At 41.4% G+C, this 21,209-nt stretch overlaps 1 protein-coding gene across 2 annotated transcripts in view; it reads left to right on the top strand.

Annotated features, from left to right (window-relative positions):
- Nucleotides 1-21,209, top strand: part of NEXMIF (neurite extension and migration factor) — a 404,259-nt gene that overhangs the window by 270,951 nt on the left and 112,099 nt on the right. The window contains exons 3-4 of one of the 2 annotated variants that reach the window (XR_015698396.1): nt 18,466-18,610; nt 20,731-20,986. The gene's annotated coding sequence lies outside the window, so the exon portion shown is untranslated. Of the gene's footprint in view, nt 1-18,465; nt 18,611-20,730; nt 20,987-21,209 lie in introns of those variants that run through there. The other variant, XM_087728264.1, reaches the window with a different exon arrangement.

Below are 21,209 nucleotides of genomic sequence, written 5' to 3'. Positions count from 1 at the left end.
GTTGTCATCAATGAATCTTGTTTATAAATATGCAAAGAACATACCCAGTTTGTTGTGCAATAGGCAGATGTGGTGGAAGATCGTTATATAACCGCTTCGGATAAATTTTTGCAAAGTGGAAATGTGTCCTTTTGCAGCTAGGAAGTTTATTATTTAGTAGCTTTGGAGAAAAGCTGCTCTCAGGTTAAAAGCTCAGGCATTCTCCCTCCCCCCCCACAAAGCAGCTTATTTTAAAGCAACCAAATAACTTTCCCGTTAAAACTCTTCCTGTAATTTGTCAGGGAGGGGTGCATGGCTCTGTGCTGTCTTGATCTCCATCTTAACTCATGATATAACAAGAGGCTCTGCAGGGCCAGGAGAGAAATGGGGCAGAAAGTGAAGCCAATTTTTTTGCTGTTCTGTTTCATTGCCAGAGCCCATTTGAGATGGATCTGCTGGATGAAGCACAATTTTTATCCTGTCTCCTGCCAGAAAATTGGCAGAAAATTGCACCTCTATTTTCCCGACAGCTTGCCCTCAATTTTTGGCAGTGTGATTTCTGGGAACCGCACAAAAGGAGATTGGGAATTCTGTGTGTCTGTGTGCGATGTGCTCAATATCCTGCTTAGCAGGCACCACTCCTGTCTGAATGCTCTCGGAGGCCGAGATGGATGCATAACAGTCTCTCCTACCCAAAACAAAATTGGCAGCGCACAAATCTGCCAAATTTGTATTTATCACTTCTCCATTATTGCATTTACATGCTGCCTTTTCTCTTGAAAGCTACAACACACATTCTCACAATCACACACACACACACACACTGACACACTCAGATGCACACACTGTTTTAAGCAAGCGACTAGCTTGGCTGAATGGAGAGTTGGACATATCAGCATTTTAACTCTGTCCATGGAGCCTCAATTGAGAGAACAAGGAAGATTTAATTAGAAATGCTGGGAATTTTTGCAACCAGCTAAGATTGGCAAATATTCACTTGCACACTACTGTAATCAAGATAGCATAATCTTTCCCTGTCCTGTCCATGGACTTTCTCAGGCTGAGATATGAGCCCATAAGGTTTGCCACTCTTCTGCAGTTAGGATGTAACCTTGGCTGAGACATCTTTTTGGTCCTTAGGTTCATATCTGGGGCTGAGTCAGAGCTCGGGGGCATCCAGTGAGCTACGTTATCTGATGCCCCCCAAATCAAGTGATTTGTTTGGTTCTGACTTTGGGTGTTGTATGAACTTCACTGTTGTGGTTCTAGGTTGCTTTGGATAAGCATTATGTTGAAGCTCTCTTCTCCTGCATCTAGTTTTGTTTCTACTAGTTTGGTTTCATCAAGTTTTAGTTTCTACTACATCCAGTTTTGGTCACCACAATACAAAAAAGATGTTGAGTCTTTGGAAAAAGTGCTGAGAAGAGCAAATAAGATGATTAAGGGCCAGAAGACTATGGTTGGAGGAATTGGGTATGCCTAGCTTAGGGAAAAGAAGGAATACAGAAGACATGATAGCAGTATGATAGTACTTGAAGGGCTCCCACAAAGATGAGGGGGTCTATTTATTTTCCAAAGCACCAGAAAGCAAGACAAGAAATAATGGATGGAAATTGATCAAGCAGAGAAGCAACCTGGAATTAAGGAGAAACTTCCTAACAATGCGGACAATTAATCAGTGGCACAGCTTGCCTTCAGAAGTTGTGGGTGCTCCAACATTGGAGGTTTCTAAGAAGAGACTGGACAGCCATTTGTCTGAAATGGTATAGAGTTAGGGTTGGACTAGAAGTTCTCCAAGGTTCCTTCCAGCTCTGTTCTCATTCCTCTATGTGTGTGCATATTTGTTTGGTTCACACAGTCTTTGTATATTATGATTACTGTTTATTGAATTATTCTTGAGTTGCAGCCATAATGGGGCCTTCTCATTATGGCCCTAAATCATAATGGTAGTAACCCATGTGGCCAACTTGATATTATGACTTTTTTGTGTGACTAAGCAATCACCATGATCTTCAAGTGACCACTGAAGTCACTAAGTGAACCTTTTGTTCGCTATGGGGCTATTTAGTAAATCACAGTTTTCTGCAAAACACTGTGTAAATTATAGTCACATGACTAGTGGATGCTTTAAATGGCCATAAACACAGCCAAGTGCTCGAATTTCAGTCACATGACAATGCAGGAGGGGAAATTCAGAATCGGGTCATAAGTACCTTTTAGGAGGATCCATTGCAACTTTGAACAGTAGCTGTGTGATCAGTCATAAGTTGAAGACTTTCTGTATAGAGGCTCTCTGTTTGCCTGCTGGCATCCAGAAAGGTGCTTTAGAAATATTTTAATTAAATACTTCCTTTGGCAAGGCATGTCACCTTTGTTTCAGGAAATTAAAGGCAGGCATTGTTGCTGCCTGACGGATTGGGTCAGTAGCATTCAGTTGAGAATGTTGTCCAAAATGTTCCTCTTTCATAACAACATATTCCAATTCCTCTAGCATGAGTTTCCCATCCCATAATATGCCCAATTACCTGACCCGTCCCAGGAAGTCAGGGAGGAATTCAGTGAAGCGAGGCAGAGCTGTATAGGAAGGTCCCTGTGCATAAAAGGTTGGTTGCAGGAAATCTTGACCATCGGCTAAATGAGGAATTGAGCCCACCCAAATCCCTCCAATGAGGAAGAAGCTGGACTGAGGGTTCTTTTTTGTGGTAGAACCAGATTTCTGTGTTTATTGAAATCCTCCCATTAAGTTGCGACAAGTTCTGTAAATATTAATTCAGGACACCACCCACCAGGCAACCTTTTCATTGCAATCTCCTCTCTTATGGAATGTATTCAGAGCTTTGAATGCATAGTGGAAAAAAGAATCTTGACTCTCAAGAGTCAAGTGTGTGTATGTGTTTGTGTTTACAGATAGTCATCAACTTACAACAATTCATACATACATACATACATACATACATACATACATACATACATATACAAGATATATGTGTGTGTGTGTGAGAGAGAGAGAGAGAGAGAGAGAGTGAATGCATGTATAGTATAGCCTTTATTGTCATTGTATATCATATAAAACAAAATTGGTTATATATGAGTATATAAGTATGAAATATATATGAGTATGTGTGTGTGTGTATACACACACACACACTATATTGCCAAAAGTATTCGCTCACCTGCCTTTACTCACATATGAATTTACTGTAAGTGACCTCCCATTCCTAATCCATAGGGTTCAATATGACGTCGGTCCACCCTTTGCAGCTATAACAGCTTCAACTCTTCTGGGAAGGCTATCCTCAAGGTTTAAGAGTGGTTTATAGGAATTTGTGACCATTCTTCCAGAAGCACATTTGTGAGGTCACACACTGATGTTGGACGAGTTTACATAGCCTACCACTTCGTGGCTGAGTTGCTGTAGTTCCCAAACACTTCCACGTTCTTATAATACAGCTGACAGTTGACTGTGGAATATTTAGGAGCGAGGAAATTTCACGACTGGATTTGTTGCACAGGTGGCATCCTATCACAGTTCCACGCTGGAATTCACTGAGCTCCTGAGAGCGACCCATTCTTTCACCAATGTTTGTCAAAACAGTCTGCATGTCTAGGTACTTGATTTTATACCCCTGTGGCCATGGAAGTGATTGGAACACCTGATTCTGATTATTTGGATGGATGAGCAAGTACTTTTGGCAATATAGTGTGTGTGTGTGTGTGTGTGTGTGTGTGTGTGTGTGTGTGTGTGTGTGTGTGTGTGTGTGTGTGTGTATGCTGGTCTTGTTGTATTCGGGTCTTTTCCCGTGTAAGATTGAGATTGTCTTGGCAACATTTCAGCAATGTCTCCCCCCCCCCGAGTCTTCCTCAGCCTCCAGGGCAGTCCCATAGTGTTCATCACTGTTCCATCAACAGCTCAGCTGGCCGCTGTTGGGCCACAACAGGCTATGAGGACAAGAACACAACCGAATGCAAAACATCTGTAGACTAACTCAGTGCTTTCCAACCTTGGCAATTGTGGTAGTTGTGTGGACGTCAACTCCCAGAATCCCCCAGACAGCACACAGCTTTAATTTGCTAAGGTTGAGAAACACTGGAATAATTATTTCAGATTTTGTGTGGGTATAAACTATTGTGTGAAGGTTAGCAGGAATCTTGCTTCTATGGTAGAATGAACAGAATCAGGCACTTTCCACATGGGATAATTACAGTGCCTTTTTAATTTATTTTCACTAAGCCTATTTGGAATCTCATTTAGAATCAAATATAAATCTCCCTTGAATCCAAATGCCAGCATTTTCCTCCTTCCACTTCATAGACCTCGGGGCGGCTTTGCAAAAATTCTGTTTTGCGCAAAAGTGCAGCTCTTTGCTTTGGTGCCTATTTGTAGACATACCACCCAGAGCAAAATGCTTTAGGATTTATAAATGTAACTAGCTAATTTCTTTCTGATACAAGATTGGCAAATATTCACCTGCTCATTACTGTGGTCAAGACAGCATAATCCATCCCTGTCCTGTCCAGGGACTTTCTCAGGCTTAAATATGAACCCATTAGATGAATTGTAGAATGCAGACCATACAGTAAGTATTAAAAATGATACCTATGTCTTTGCATAGCATTGTGCGTATATCATTCTAGGTAAAACTCATTGTATGTAGACTCTAGAATCCTAAGATTGGAAGAACTGTGGAGATCTTCTAGTCCAACCTTCTGCCCAGTCAGGAATCCCAAGATCCGACCCAGACAAATGGCAAGACAATTCAAGTTTTGCTTGAAAATCTTCAATGATGGAGTCCATGCTATTAGGAGGCAAGCTGTCCCAAATGCTGAGGAGCTCTTGCAGTCCAAAAATTGTTCCTCAGTTGAAATTTGGATCGCTCCTGTAAAATTTCCATCCATTGGCTTTTGTCCTATTCTTGGGCACTCTGGAGAATAAACCCCCTTTGCCCTATGACTGCCTTTCAAGTATTAGAAGTCTTGCTCATGTCTCCCCTCCATCTTCTCTTCCTTAGGCTAAGCATGCCAGTTCTTTTAACTATTCTTCATAGGATTTAGCCTGTGAGCATGTCTGCAGAATAACAGAATTGGAAGAGACCTCGGAGGTCTTCTACTCTAATGGCCCCCAACCTTTTGGGCACCAGGGACTGGTTCTGTGAAGAGAGATTTTTCCGTGGACTGGATAGGGTGTGGTTTTGCATGCTGCTCGCATCCCACAGATGGGGCTTTGCTTGTTTGCGCAGCCCAGTTTCCGGCATACCGCACAAACTGGTGCCAGTCCAGAGACCAGGGGCTGGGAATTCCTGTTCTAGTCCAACCTCCTGCTGAAACAGAAGACCCTATACTATTCTGGACAAATGGCTGTCCGCTCTCTTCTTACAGCACTGGAAGGGAGTGAGCCCAATAAAAAGCTGGTATTTTTTGAAAGCAGGAAAGATTTCTATTTTAGCATGCCAGCATCTGAGCTGAGCCTCAGTCATCCTACCTGCGTCTCTTGCAATGGTAGAATGAAGTTCAAACTCTGGATGTTTTTTAAGCCTCTGCTCTCTGAGGGAAGGTGCCTTTCATAACACTGGAGAGCTGGCGAACACTGCAGTAGATGAAATACACAGGCTGGATTAAAGGGTTATTATTTCCCCAGCGTGTCAAGATGACACAAGGCTGCTAAAAACTCCGGTTGTTTTTGCTGGTCTATATCTGTCCAGAGTCATCCTCCTCATTTCGCTGACACGACTCTCTGTGTTCTTTGTTGGAGATATTGGCTTTGCCACAGAAAATGTGGAACAGTCTCATGCAGGAAGAAATCACAATTATGCAGCATAATACTTGTGGAGTGGGGAAATGGATGCAGCGTATCTCTTCCGTTTCAACCTAATCGCAGAAGAACTAGCTATCTATCTGCTTGTTTGAATTAGCTTTGTATACTGCATAGGCCCCTCCAGAAAACCTGGGTGGAATTAAAAAATGCCCTAGGACAGGAAAGGGGATTAGGCGAGAACTGAATAGCTTCCTTCCAGACTAATGTTGCATTAAAGTAGACGTTGAATTGGATTAATGCACTTATATCGTGTTCTTCCAGATCGTGCCCAAAGCAGCTTGGAATAGTAGACATTAAAAATGTGGGTGAAGGTAAAATTAATAATATGTTTTGCTTAGCTGAATCGATCAACTAAAAAGTGGTCCAATTAATCATGCAGCCGAGTGCTTTAAACTATTTTTCATCCAGCATTGGTAGATTGATTAGAGGAATTTTAGTCAAGCTCTTAGGAGTTTCAGTTTTTTTATTGACTGAATTTCTACTTGAATAAAATGCTCAAAGACATGCAACCATTTTGAGATTATGCCCATACAAGTCTTAAGAGCCACTTTATTTATTTTGTTGTTATTCAACCATTCATTAATTCATTTCTTCATTCATTAAATTTAGAGAGATGCCCAACTCCACACTGTCTCTGTGTGACATAAAACAGTTGAAAACAGGAGGAACTAATGGAATAAAAAAATATTTGTCCAATAGAGGAAACATTCAAACGAATATTAGAAGACCTACAAAGAAAATAGCTCTCCACTCTAACCCAAGAAACGCTGGACGTGAGAGGGAATGACTTTTTCAATGACATAAAAGCTTTCCCCATCCAAGCAGCAGAATGGTGGGACTCAGCTTCAATTAGACTAACAATCAGAATAAAGCTGGAAGGGACTTTGAAGGTCTTCTAGTCCAACCCCCTGCTTAAGCAGGAGAACCTATACCATTCCAGACAAGTGGCTGTCTAGTCTTTTGTTAAAAAAACCCAGTGATGGATTGCCCATGATTCCTGAAGGCAAGCAGTTCCATGGGTTAATTGTCCTCACAGGTAGGAAGTTTCTCCTTAGTTCCAGTTGCTTCTCTCCATGATTAGTTTCCATTGATTGCTTCTTGTCCTGCCTTCTGGTGCTTTGGAAAATAATTTAACTCTCTTCTTTGTGGCAGCCCCTCAAATACTGGAAGACTGCTATCATGTCACGCTTAATCCTTCTTTTCTCCAGACTGGCCGTATCCAATTCCTGCAACTGTTCTTCATGTTTTAGTTTTCAGCCCTTCAATCATACTAGTTGCTCTTCTCAGCACTTTTCCCAAAGTCTCAACATCTTTTTTGTATGTGGTGACCAAAACTGGATGGAGTATTCCTGGTGGGGCCTTACTAATGTTTTATAAAGGGGTACTAATACTTCATCTGATTTTGATTCTGTGCCTCTGTTTATGATTGCATTAGCTTTTTTGGCTGCTGCCATACACTGATTACTCCTATTTAAGTAATCACCCAGGGAATCTGCTTTGTTCAAGAGAGAAATATATAATATAAAGAAAAATATTATCAGGCAATGGAAACAGGAGCATCATAGAGATAAAAACAGCAATAACAGGAAATGAGTTTTAAGATACAATAGATATGAATAAAGTCACAATAAAATCTGCATGTGGGAATGCTCAGAGGCTTTTGTGAATGCAGAACGGCCGAACTTGATTTCCAGCAGAAAAGAGATGCATCTCCGCAGCTTCACCTTTGCTTTGCTTTTCCATGGCTTCTCAAATGATATTCTAAATGATTAAAAAAACTGAAAAACAGAGGGTTAAATTATTCTGAATGAGATAAATTGTGCAAATTATGATCGATGCAGAAATGAGCTTTTTCTCATTGCAGACATTCTTTTGTTGTTGTTATTGTGGCGTTGTCTTTTAGTTTCCCCTGAGCAGAGCCTACATTGCACATGGAGCGTTTTCTCTCCAACAGGCATTTCACAAAAATAGGCTGCTAGTGAGTCAGAGGCTCTGGAAGCAATTTGAGAAACAATGTTGGGCCTACAGACCTTGGTGGAGTCAACAGAGAAGACAAGCTTTCTCCAACCGACTCTTGCCATGAAGGGTAGGGAGGCAGGAGGCACACTGGCCGAAGTGACCAGGTGCCTGAAGGCATCTCAGCTGGTGTTTCAGGGCTGTGGTGGAAAACCACATCCACCACCCTTGTCAGCAGAGTCGTCAGATTTGGTGCCAAAGATTTTGTGCCAATTTGTTCTTGCCCAACTGGAAAGCAACCATTTAAAACGCAAAACAGCCTGGTGGCCGTGGGTCTGGGGGTTGCATTGGACAGAAAGCCAGGGTCCTCCTTCCTTATCCCCCACATGTGGCTGGTTGGGTTTTGAAACTCTCTTCCCTAGTTGAAGCTTCATTAAAGGGAAGGGAGGAAGGATAGGAAAAGATGAAGCACTGTCTTGGAATCTGCATTGATGAGCTCTAGAAACCCTTTTGTAAAAGGAAGGTCTAAAAACAAATCTCCAGGTCATGTGATGCGTAATGCAATGTAGATCCCTCAGGGTTACGCACTCTCTCTCCCTCCACTGCTACGGAACATCTACACCAGCGGTTTGGTAGCCAGTGGGGGGGGGATGAGAGAGGAACTGGCCCACCCCTTGCACAAATGGAGCTGCCTGCATGTGTGTGCATGTGGTGTGGCCCGGTAGTGGCCCACAGCCTGGGGATTGAGGACCCCTGATCTACATGAAGTCGCTGAATAGGGTCACCCATCAGCGTGAGATTCTACACCGTCTGCTTTCTTTCCCAGGGGGGTCTGGCGGCTGGGTGGGTTTGGATGGGGGAGAACAGGTTTTGAATCAACCCTGGCAAGACTAGCTGGCTGTGCGGAGGAGGACTGGGCACCCTGATTATGAGGATGCTCTACCCTTGATGCTGGATAGGCTCATCTTCCCCCAGACAGAACTGGTAAACAATGTGGGGCTTCCCTCACCTCCTGCTGGAAGAGCTGATGACACAGCAGTGCCAACAGCACCTTTACACAAATCTATCTTGTGCACCTGTTGCAACTATTTGTGATCACTCATGCTCCCATCTGGACTATTCAGGGCTTTCCACAGGGTAATAGTTAAAGCGTATGTTAATTTTAATGAGGAATGGCCTAGGAAACCACCTGGAAGGGTTATGTGGACTTCATATCATGAGCGGTGGTGGCTCAGTGGCTAGAATGCAGTATTGCAGACTAACTCTGTCCATAACCAGGAGTTCGATCCTGACCAGAACAAGGTTGACTCAGCTTTCTGTCCTTCCGAGGTCGGTGAAATGAGGAACCAGATTGTTGGGGGCAAAAGGCTGACTCTGTAAACTGCTAAGAGAGGGCTGTAAAACACTATGGAGTGGTATATAAGTCTAAGCACTTTTTCTATTGCTACTTTTTGAACTTTCCAACTGGGAAAGCAAAGATTTGTTTAATGACAGCATGATTCACTTAACAACCATGGCAAGAAAGAGAGTAAAATCGTGTGTGACTCACCTAACAACCATCTTGCTTAGCAGTGAAAATTCCTGGTTCCCACTGTGGTAATACATTGAAGACTACCTATATATTGGAGATCATCCCTCCTTGCTTCTGTTTGATTTTTTTTCCTATCAGGGTGGTAGTTAAACGAAAACACTTAATTGTTCTCTTCCAACTTTGATTTTGTGAAATTGGGCTTTATTTAGCAATACCTGTGAATCAGGAACATTTATTGGTTCCTCTCCCAACAAACTAAAATTGGAAGCTTATTATTGACTCCCAATTTGGAGCCAGGAGATGGTTGCCAGTGACCTGCTTGCTCTTAAACCACCCAGAACAAAGAGTTTCCCAGGTTGCTTAGTCATTTTGGTGAAGAGGAAGAGAGCCAAAGCAAAGCTCTCAACCATCTTGCAGCGATGATACAACTGGCCAAATAGTCAAGGTACAGTACCTCCAGATGATAGGTTGTTGGAATGAATAGGAGTACTTAGATCTCATTGGGCAAGGGTCTCCAAACCTGGCAACTTTAGGACTTGTGGACTTCAACATGGCTGGCTGAGGAACTCTTGAGAGTTGAAGTCCACAAGTCTTAAAGTTACCAACTTTGGAGACCCCTGTAATTGGGAAAGGAAGGTCCGTGCTGCTTTGACTAGATTTGGATGGCATTGACCACTGATGTTGCCTCTTAGTGTCAGGGAAACTTCTGCCTCCTAGTTAGGGATATTTCATTAAGAAGGTCATTGCTTGGATGGTTAGCATTCTTGAAAGCCAAGTGGTCCTCTACTATCACCATTCATCTCCATCAGGAAGTGTTAAAAGAGATTTTGCTGTGCTCCTACAGATCCATGTTAAATTTGTCCAATTTGTTGTAGCAATTGAACATACTCTGGTCCATACTCCGTTGTTTTTGAAACAGCAAATAAAGATTTTTGGTGGCGATGTCTGTAGAAAGGGCTCTCTAAAAGTATTGGTAAACATTACATTAAGCATTACACTACACAGAACATAGAATAACAAGGTTGGACGGGACTTTGGAGTTCTGCTCAAACAGGAGAACTTACACCATTCTGGACAATTGGCTGTCCAACCTCTTCTTGAAAACCTCCAATGATGGAGCACCCATAATTTCTGGAGGCAAGTCATTCCACTGATTAATTGTTCTCACTGTCAGGAAATTTCTCCTGAGTTCTAGGTTGGGTCTCTTCTTAATGATCTTCCACCTGTTACTCCTTGTCCTGCCCTCGGGTGCTTTGCAGAATAGGTTGACCCACTCTTCTCTGAGAGCCCCTCAAGCACTGGAAGACTGCCATCCCTTCCTTCTCTTCTACAAGCTAGGCATACCTTATTCTCTCAGCCGTTCATTGTACGCACTGAGATTATTCAGTTCTAATTTTTGCTATGATCTTGATTTGATCTGGGTCTTCTTGCACTTATAAGACAGAACTCATGCCATTTCTAGCCCTATGAAGTTTCTGCTTGTGAATTGTTTAGAAGTGTCATTCTAACCCATCCTTTGGAAGTAGAGGTAGTCCTCAGCTTACAACAGTTCATTAAGGACTGTTGTTAAAGCAAATTGCAACAGCACTGAAAAATGTGACTTATGACCATTTTTCATACATGACCATTGCAGACTCCCCACCGTCACATGATCAAAATTCAAACTCTTGGCAACTGACTCATACTTATGACCGTTGCAGTGTCCTGGGGTCATGTGATCCCCTTTTGCAACCTTCTGACCCGCAAAGTCAATGGGGATGCCAGATTCACTTAACAACCGTGTTACTAATTTAACAACTGCAGTGATTCATTTAACAACTGTGGCAACAAAAGTCATAAATAGGGGAAAAATTCATTTAATAAATGTCTCACTTAGCAGCAGAGAGTTTGGGCTCAATTGTGATCTTAAGTTAAGGATTACCTGTATTAGATTTTCTGGCCAGCTGGAAGCTGCATTTGCAATTGTCTGGAGGGTGCTAATTTAGCAAAGCTTACTCTTTTTTAAAACTTTTATTTTGTGTGGTAAAGTTCCTTTCTTCCAATATTTCTTATGTTGTTTACCTGGCCTTTTTACTTTCAACCTCACCAATTCTGGGGCAGCATATGCCGAAAAAGATAAATAACCAAAATGCAAAATTCATAAGATTGTCAGTTTTTGGAGATTGTTGGCATTCTGATCTGATATTGCATACTAACGTAATTGAATTTCTTCAGGATTAGTGTTCTTGAGAGCAAAATAAGCCCCTTTGTTTAATGTTGGGATTTCACATATATTATGTAGAGATGTCATGGATGCTTCACTGCTATCTCTTGTATAATGTCTCTGAAATACACAAAATGTATCATGTACATTGGTCATACTCAACTGGGCAAATTTAAAATGTGTGAACTTCAGCTCCCAGAATTTCCTAGTTAGGCAGGCTGGGGAATTCTGGGAATTGAAGCCCACACATCTTAAAGCTGTCAAGGTGGAGAAACACTGACTAGGGTAAATATTTTTCTTATTCTTGCAGCATTCAGTATATAACATTGGCCAGTATTGCTTTTCGTGGGAAGTTGTTGGGAATTTCAAAGCTAGTGTCATGTCATATTGGTGGGCTGATAGCTAACCCAGATTCTAATTTCAGTTTGTTAGTTCCTTCCTTTAATCCTGGGGTCCCAGTCTGTGGAACGATACCGGTCCACGACATGCCAGAAAACAGTCCACACAAACAAGTGAAGCCCAACCCATGGGATGCAGGCAGTACACAAAACCACAACCTTTCCGGTCTGTATAAAAATCTTTCTCCATGGAATTGGTCCCTAGTGCCTAAAATGTGGGGGCTGCTGCTTTAATCCAAACTATGAATCTTCCAATCCCTGCCCCAGACTCTTAGCCAAAATGCCCCCCCCTTCAAACAGAGCTTTAGAAAGCTGTTATTTTCAGCTCCCAATAAAATCCTAACTTTGACTGACATCATGTCTAATGAACAGCCAAGCCAGGTTCAGGAGGGAGGGATTTGTCAGGATCCTACCAGATGTTCCTTTACCGTTGATCAAGCCAGTGCCCAAAACTCCCTTCTGCAAGAGTTGGAAATGGCCTTGCCAATAATAGCAGCACTTCAGTTGAAATCAGGCTGTAACATGCTCACGTGCACAGCCCCTTGTCTTTTGTTTCTGAGGTATTACCCAGCTCAACTATTTAAGCCACCTGGTTACCTTTGCTTAGCCTTGACTTCAAGTTTAGTTTCTCTCTTCGCTAAGGACTCCCAAAGTTGTACAAAGGTTCCTACTCAGCATCTTGAAGACTGATGCAATTGTTAGCCTTGAAAGCTGTCATTTCCTACACTCTGTTTTTGCATAATTCAGCAGGGTGTCACTGTGGCCAGCATGGAGGACCTTATGCCATGCATTTGGAGCTGTGGTGTGGAATGGGGTCTGCTTTTCAGAGGAAACAAGGCAGAAGAGCTTGAAAAGTATGAGCGTCAGGAAAAAGGTTAAAGCTCTCCCTAGCAGTTCCCTGCGTATATACAGTATGTAGTGATGCAGATAGTTGCTTTAGTCTGGCAAGATTCTGTCTAGAAGTGAAGATTCTGTTTATGAAAATACTCTTACTGATGGGATTATTGATTCTTGGGGGGCTGACAATAGCCCATATCTCCTAGTGTGGAGAAATAGAGGAGTTACAAAGGGTGAGATTTCAAGGATTTGAGAGAAGTTAGCAGGAGAGGCATCTCTGGTTTGAAAAGCAAAGAAATCTGTTTCAGGATCCAATTTGAGTAGGTCACCAGGATAAGAGTCTTTCAAGCTTTCAGACTTGTGCTGGAGCACATCCTAAGGGAACTTCTCTCTCACCAGAATGTCTGCTTTGGGTTATTTTTTGCATCATATTTATGTGACGCCTGGTAGGGTATGTAGTTTCTTATTGGTTGATGGGGGTGTTGATAGCCAGCTATTAAGTCGTTGGCTGCTGTTTCCTTGTGCTGACAAGTCCTTGGTTCCTACCTGATAAGCAGGTGATAAACTAGCACTCCTGTTGACTGACAAGGAGCCCATTTCCCAGACTTCAATCATTTCCCTGGCAATTTTTGTCCCTGCTTGGCCAACAATCTTAATAGCTGTGAATTGAATGCATCTGTTTCATCATGAAAGATGGAGGTCAGAAAACCTTCCAGGCTGGAAAATCAGCATCAGGATTTAGATCAGCGAACTAAGTTCTAGAGGAAAGGCAAAATTGCAGGGTGCCCCTTAGACAGCAAATGTCTTCATCTGAACAGCTTCCTAATTCTCTGCAATAAATCTACTTATGTAACTTCCTTGTGTTTGGTGTGGGAGACAATTTAATTGCCATGCTGGTAGCGTGTACTTTTCTGATTCTTTTATGAAAAGGCAAGGAATAAATCTTGTTGTATGGGAAAAGGATAGCAATTCTATTGGTCCCAAATGATGAGACTGTCAAACGCTGTAGGTGTGACCTTAAGCATTGATAAAAATGGCTTTCCAGGTGCAGTAAGCTTTATCGGTTTTAACTGATGATTCATAATCCTTACTATCTCATTTCTAATTCGTAAAAGCTTGGGAAGTTTTGTCACATATGACTCAGTTTCTCAAACAAATTCTCATTTGTCTAGATTATCTCTTTTCCATGGCTAATTCGCGTTGCCATCTCTCAAAAGCCCTTAAAGTGATTTAAAAGATGCACATAATAATCAGTCATTTCCACGATTGATTTTAATAACAATTTCCCCCATGTTGTTTAGGTTTTCAGCCATTGTTGCTTTTAGGAATTGATTACCGAAGGAGAGAATTTGTAATTCTGCATGTCAGTTCCATACAGTCATTTGTATTTCTGTGCAAGGAGACGGTCTCTGTTCATCACAAAGGATGCCAGCCACTTTGTCGGGCTGAGCTTGCTCCAGGTTGCAAGAAATAGAAGAGCTGCTTTCCATGAAAAGATGGAAAGCCGAGTACAAAAGCCAATCCCCTTCCAGCAGGGATCCAAGAACGAAAGTTTACAGAGCTCCAGATGTGATCTTGGGGTTTCCCAAAGAGTGAAAGAACTTGATTAATTTGAGTTTAACGCTCTATGCATAGCTTGATACTGTGGTTTGTAAACCATGATTCTTCTCTTGCTGCATTGTTTGAATCTAGACAAATGGTTTTTTTTCTCAAATATTAGGCAAACCATATTTATCACAATGGCCAACTGCATATACGTTAAAGAGATGGATCAACCACTATCGTGTGGCTTCTTTGTCTTTGTCTTAACTTGTTGCGACATCACAGTTCTTCTAAATCTATGGTTTATGGCTTAGTTTTTGTGGATGGGAGGGGGGTTGGCTCAGCGGTCAACCTGACAGCCCAAGTTTGAGACTTGAGCAACAGTGTGAGCTCCCATTGCCCCAGCTCCTACCCACCTAGCAGTTGAAAAGCATGCAAATGCAAGTAGATTAATAGGTACCACTTGGGTGGGAAAGTAACAATGTTGGGTGTACCTTTGGACTGTGCACCATGCTGGTCACATGACCATGGAAGTTGTCTTTGGACAACACTGCTCCCTCGGCCAAGAAACAGAGATGAGCACATCACCCTGGAGTTGGCCACAACTGGACAGGGATACCTTTACTTTTTTGTGTGTATGAATAAACCCAAACAAATGTGGTTTATTCTCTGGACCATGGTTAAACTATCATTCAGTATGAGACATATAACCATCTGTACATAACTGAGCGTCAGTGTGTATGGGGAGGAAGGAATACAAACTGTATTTCCCCTCATCATCTATAACCTGTAAAGCAACAAAGAGATCAATTTAATAAAATATGAGCCTACTGATTGTATTCACTTGATCAGAAAAGTATTTGATTTAAGAAAACCATAGCAGTTAAAGACTGGCATCAATGCTCTTCTCTAGGGTCGTCTCTTTTGGATGATCACAAGTCCCATGTGTCTTTCTGAGCACAATGGAACACATAGACTCCATATCAGGATGAAACTTGTACTGTAACAGCTCCATAGCTTTCCATGAGCAATAGGACCTTTTACACGGGTTCTTTTTCTTGGAACATCCTATTTTTGCAACCCTTGTTCTGTACTGACTTAACTCATCTTCATTGTCATTCTTGACTTTTTCGATAACTCCATCTTTGATCTGTGGAGGTCATCATCCTTTTCCATTTCTGAAAAATCCAGTGTTACCTATTTGTTAGCTACCAGCAAAGAAATGTTCCTTCTCTCCTCTTTTTTAAAATGCAACTTTGGTTCCATGGAGTACCACAGAGAAAATAACCGAATTCTGTTCTTCATAGGTGGCATCTGAATATCTTTTCCAAGGCCATCATGGCTACTGACCCAAGTGCAAGTCTACCTATCCAACCTGCCCATTTGGGACCCTTGAAGTTACCTCCCACCTGGCTGGGTCCCTGAGGGCAAAACCAAGTAATCAGGACCTTTCGAAAGAGTACCAAGTTGGAGGCTGACCTTATCTTCTCTCCACAGGATAGGAGCCACCATGGAGAAGGTCCTTCTTCTTGGTCCCACTAGATTGACTTCCTTAAAAGAGGTGACCCTTAACATCCTGCCTCACCTCCGTGCTGTGGTGGGCCAGGGAGATGTGACTGGGAAAAGATTATCTTTCAAATAAAAGATCTAATTACAAAAGTTATGTGAACATAGGACAAGTATGGTTGAAACTATCACTCAGGTATTAGAGTGGTCAAAGAAGGTGGTAGATATAAATGTTAATGCTCTGTTTTCAGTTGCAGGTGCATGGTTATTATTTTCTAAAATAGAGAGGTACGACATCACAATAGCTTGACACAAGGCAGGGGGTTGGACTAGAAGACCTCCAAGGTCCCTTCCAGCCCTATGATTCTATATTGAAATGTGTGGCATATTTCTTAACTGTTGGGTCCTTTGTTGTTGGTAACTAATCGTAAGAGGAAGAATCTATCTATCACTGAGAGATCTTCATTATCCATTCTGCGGCTGATTGCTGTGACTGTCATTGGCTCACTTCATATTTAATTTTAGTTTCATTTTTTCACTTTGCTCCTTGACTTTCCTTACTAAAGCTTCCAGATCTTTTGCATTTTCAGCTGAGTAGAGTCATCGGTATAAAGCAAATTATTATTGTTCCTTGAAACTCTTATGTAAAAATTTATATATAGAAGTATAAAAACCTGTTATATATATTTTGCTGTTGAATAAGTGTTTTGTTCTCATTGTTCCCTTTTCCTTTTTTCTATTTCTGTTTCTTTTTTGTTTAATTAAGTCAAGCAAACAAAATGAACAATGAGAATATTGAAGGGGGTGTGTACTGTAATTACTGTATGATTATGACTGTTTCTGTGTTATATTTATTTCTGTCAGCAATATTATAAGTTATTTATTATTATTTATTTGTTCATTTTGATAAATTACATTTAAAATCTGGAATTCATCCAACTTAGAATGGTTTCCATAAATCTTTTATCTAGAAAGTAAGTGGGGCAAATTTGAAATTTAATTTAATTTCAGAAGGCTTCCTTTAGGGGATCTCTGACCTTCTCTAGATTTCTCAGTGGTTATATATCTATACCTGATAATAGCTGATAGCTGACATTTAACTTTGTTTGATAGTTAAAAGCATACTATTTAGCAGGATCTGATAGGCAGCATACAGAATCAGAACATGACAGATAATATGGGAAGATATTTTAACATTTGACAATTTATTTCATGTTTGATAGCTGCTAAACTCAAAACAATCTGGAGAGGAACTTGATTTCAGATGTCCAGGCGAAAATAATTTACATCCAGAGAGAAAGAGAGATGATTGAATTTGAAATTTTGCCTACTTTTGAAATCGCATAAATGTGCTCTTTGGCAGTTCCAGTGAGGGACTTAGCTTTGCAAACTTTGGGATAGTAAACTTCCACCAATGTAATGGGCATCTGAATACGAGTCAAAAGAATGAGAAAAGCCAGGGAGCAGGCTGCAGGGTGGTGAAAAAACGATTAGCAATTGTATTTCCTAAGACTGTCCTGACTAACTGGAGACCTTTGGCAGAAACTCTTGGTCTGATCAAGAGGCTTATTGGAGATAATGTAGCATGGGAATCAGTCTGATTTCATATAACAGCGGTTGGGCTATGGCCCCCCAATCCCATTCTTGGGGTTCAGAAGACTCTTGGACCATTAGGCTGCCTAGTGGTCTCCTACTGTTTTGAGGCAAGAAACATGGGAATAAGAGAAAAGCTTAAGCATGCAAGCAGGCCAGGGAAAACCACAATTGTCCCTTTTTGGAAGGAGATCATAGAACCATGGGGCTGGAAGGAACCTTGGAGATCTTAGAACATGTAGAATAATAGATGGACCTCAGAGGTCTTCTAGTCCAACCCCCTGCTCAAGTAGGAGACCCTATATCATTTTAGACAAATGGTTGTCCAATCTCTTTCTGAAAGCTTTTAATGATGGAGCACCCGCAACTTCTGAAGGCAACATGTTCCACTGGTTTATTGTTCTTTAAGGAAATTTCTGCTTGGTTCTAGGTTGCTTCTCTCCTTGGTTAGCTTCCAACCATTGTTATTTTTGTTTTGCCCATTGTACCTTTGGTCTTCTAGTTCAAGCCAACGGCAGGAGATCTTATATCAACCTGGACGAATGGTTGTCCAATCTTTTCTTGAAAACCTCCAGCGATAGTGAATCCACAACTAAATGAGAAAATGAGAAGTCCTGGCTCTGCCCCCATGCGTGATCAAGCCCTGTGCCTTTGTGCCCCCACCTTCCCATTTGCACTTTTCATTGCATCATCTTCCAAAATTGTTGCTCACCAGCCTTGCAGGATACGTTTTGTGAACTCCTTGGAGCAAATGGCCAATTTTCTGAATAAAGGAATTTGTGTAGGCAGTTACTGTATATCATGCTTTTTTCCCCAAGTGCGAAAGGACTATTGTTTCTGGTATCAGCTTATTCTATGTTCTAAATGCTGAACATGAACCATATTCTTAGACCCCCACCCCAAAATCACAAGGCCCTTTCGTATAGAATATTTTTACAGTTTCTTTGCTGCCTGTCTTCCTGAGAGTTTCTGAGTAACTGAAGGATGCTCTCTTTGAATATGAGTGCATGAACAGCAGGAGATCCTTATGCAGATGCCACTAATTTAACTTGCTATATAAGCAGAGAAAGGGCAATTTTCCACTAACTCACTTGCCTTTATTCTACAGTCTCCTTCAGTGTCCTACATCAATAATTGAAAACGCTTCTGATCTTCTCTTGGACTTGCACTGGGGAACACAACTTTGGGAGGAGAGGAACCTGCAAAACAGCTTGTGAGAAAAGAAGAAAATGATCCTGAAATCATCTTAAAAGGTAGGCGAAAGAGAAGTCTGTTTCCTGTTGAAATGGCTGGGCAAGAATTGTTGATGAAGTGAGGAAAAGTCCATTCTCAAAGTTGGCAGGGACCTTTGCTCAGCAAAACCCACCCACCCTTTGGGAAATGAGGGGTCAGGATGGTTGCTCTCCATCAGTCAAAGATTTATCCTGCACTCTCTGGGGAGCACTTGGGGGTGGGTTGCAGTTGCACACTTGGGTCTGCATTAGGCTTGCCCACTTCTGCCTCCAGAGCTGGGGGTGGGGGTTGTAATTGGAACGAACAACTCAATCGTACAATGGGAGATTTTGTATCTGTCTTGGAAGCCTCTCGTTAGAAATATGAACTGCCTTGTGCCTTCTGCTCGGAGGAAATATGAACCAACGGTAGCCACAAGGGCCATTTTATTTGGATTGTCCAGTTTGAACCGATTTCTGAACTGATGGACTTGAGGGCACTTACTTTTTGCAAAGAGGCATCATCAAGAAAGTCCCAAAGGCACTTTTTCCAAAAGGAAACTGGACTCTCTTGCTTTTTTTCTTTGAAAACCTTTCACATTTCATCCAAGAAACTGAAGAACCTTGTTGGATGAGAAGAGAAATATTTTCAAGGAAAAAACCAAGAAAGTCCAGCCTGATCATCTCCTACAGCACTTTTGGGACAGCCATGACTTACCTAGGGGATTGAGAAGTGTCCTCCTCTGCATGATCAGATTTGGTCTTTTCCAGCTACATGTTTAGGTGTCTCAACATGTCTGAATGATGAGAAGCAAACAGAGGTTGCCTTTCTTCTTGCAAAACTTGACCCACTGGAATTTCCTGCAGAGTTTGAGGGGGAAACTTCCCAGAACAAAGCAGAACTTTGCTGCCCAATCCTCTGTTCTCCTTCCACCTGAGTTGATATTCCTATATTCCCTGTTCTTCCCGAGTGGAGGAGATTTCAAGATACAGATCATTTTTCTTCTCCCTTTGGCCTTCAGCTTCCTTGGTTAGCCAACGTGTTTAATTATAATATTTGCATTTAAGATACAGCTAATCCTTTTCCCCCTGGTTTCCAGCTGTTCTTTCTTATTATCAGCCCTCCTGAATTTTGAAAGTTCCTGTTAGGAATATAATCTAACGGTTGGGTTGGAAATATATAAATCATATAGCAATGCTATACCTGTTTCTTTAAATCATACTGTAAAATGTGATTGGTTGATGTTTTCCTCAATCGGCCATAAGAGAGAGGCATAATGACTGTTAGCTCTCTGTTTGTTAGATGCTGGGCTGATCTCATTTGAGTGTTTTAGAAGCTGGCTGTTAGAAAGTGCCGTGAGCTATTGTAAGTTTTGCAACTGCTAGCAAACTTTGAGTACTGAACTGATTGTATGATACTGGACTATGTTATTTGGATTATCCCTTAACTGAAAGACATTGATGACTGACTCTCTCATCTCTTATCTGTGTATGACTTTGACTGTTTGATGGACTCTGATACCTCTATTTCCACAAAAGTAAAAGCCTATTTAAACTGCAGTGTCTCTGTATGCTGGTTTGTGTGTTCTCCAACACAACTCTCACAATGCTTGAACGCACCCGCTCTCCCAACGGGGAGCTTACCTAACAATACCGGTAGCTAATAAATGCTTTTAATAATAGTAAAATCTCTCTTGAATTTTCCCCATATTTTTATTTTTGTATCCTTGGGTAAATGTTGTGCAGATTTTGGTCAGTATTGCTTTGATACAGCTTTGTTTGTGCCCATATGTCTCTTTGCAGTATTTATTGGCCTCCGTTTGGTTTCAGCTGCTTCTGTATTCATTCATGCCAAACCTGCTTACCTTGCTTGTGCGACATATGCCAATACTGGTTGATGCTCAGGGTTTTGGCCAATGTTCCTGGCTTTGTCAAATATGAAGAGGGTTTTTTTGGGGGGGGGGGTGTAGTGTTTTCTCATGAATGGATTGGCGTTGAGAGGCCTCTTTCATTTTTGTTCCTAAGCTGGAAGGGATAAAATAATAATGCTGAAAGTCAAGATGTGATTAGTGAAGAAATATAATTAATGAATTGACCCTCTTCTGGTGTGCCATCTGCAGTGTGGATTTTGAGACCAAAATATTGTTTTTGTGTCTTTGTAGGGCATTCTGTTCTACTTACTTTGATGACAGGAGGAAAATCAAGCGCTGGCTTCCTGGGATTCTATAAATTCAGGCATGACATGATGTTCCTGCTGTTGCTGGGCAAACAGGCACTTTTCATTTGATGTACTCAGGGCTTTAGCAGTCAATTGTACTTTTCAGCGTGTTTGATTATAAAACACTCAGAGAGCTTCAGATACTTGGCGTTAAAAATAAATAAAAAAGCTTGAATAAACAAGTTGGTTGAATTTAGTTGAATGGCTGATCATCATCATCATCATCATCATCATCATCATTTTAACAGATTAATAGAGTTGGAAGAGACTTTGTAGGTCATCTAGTCCAACCCCCCTTCCCAGGCAGGAGACCCTACACCATTTATTTTTTTTAAAGTTTTATTTTTTACAAACATATCAATGCATGAACAGTGTGACACCTGAGTGTCATACATTTTGATACAAACAAAATACCGGTAGTAT

The sequence above is a fragment of the Thamnophis sirtalis genome, unplaced genomic scaffold (assembly GCF_051295495.1).
Source record: "Thamnophis sirtalis isolate CommonGarterSnake01/CBP01778 unplaced genomic scaffold, rThaSir2_p1.2 scaffold_13, whole genome shotgun sequence".
In the NCBI taxonomy this organism is placed as follows: Eukaryota; Metazoa; Chordata; class Lepidosauria; order Squamata; family Natricidae; genus Thamnophis; species Thamnophis sirtalis.
Note: the sequence above shows the minus strand (reverse complement) of the source record. Positions and strands in the feature narration are given on the sequence as shown.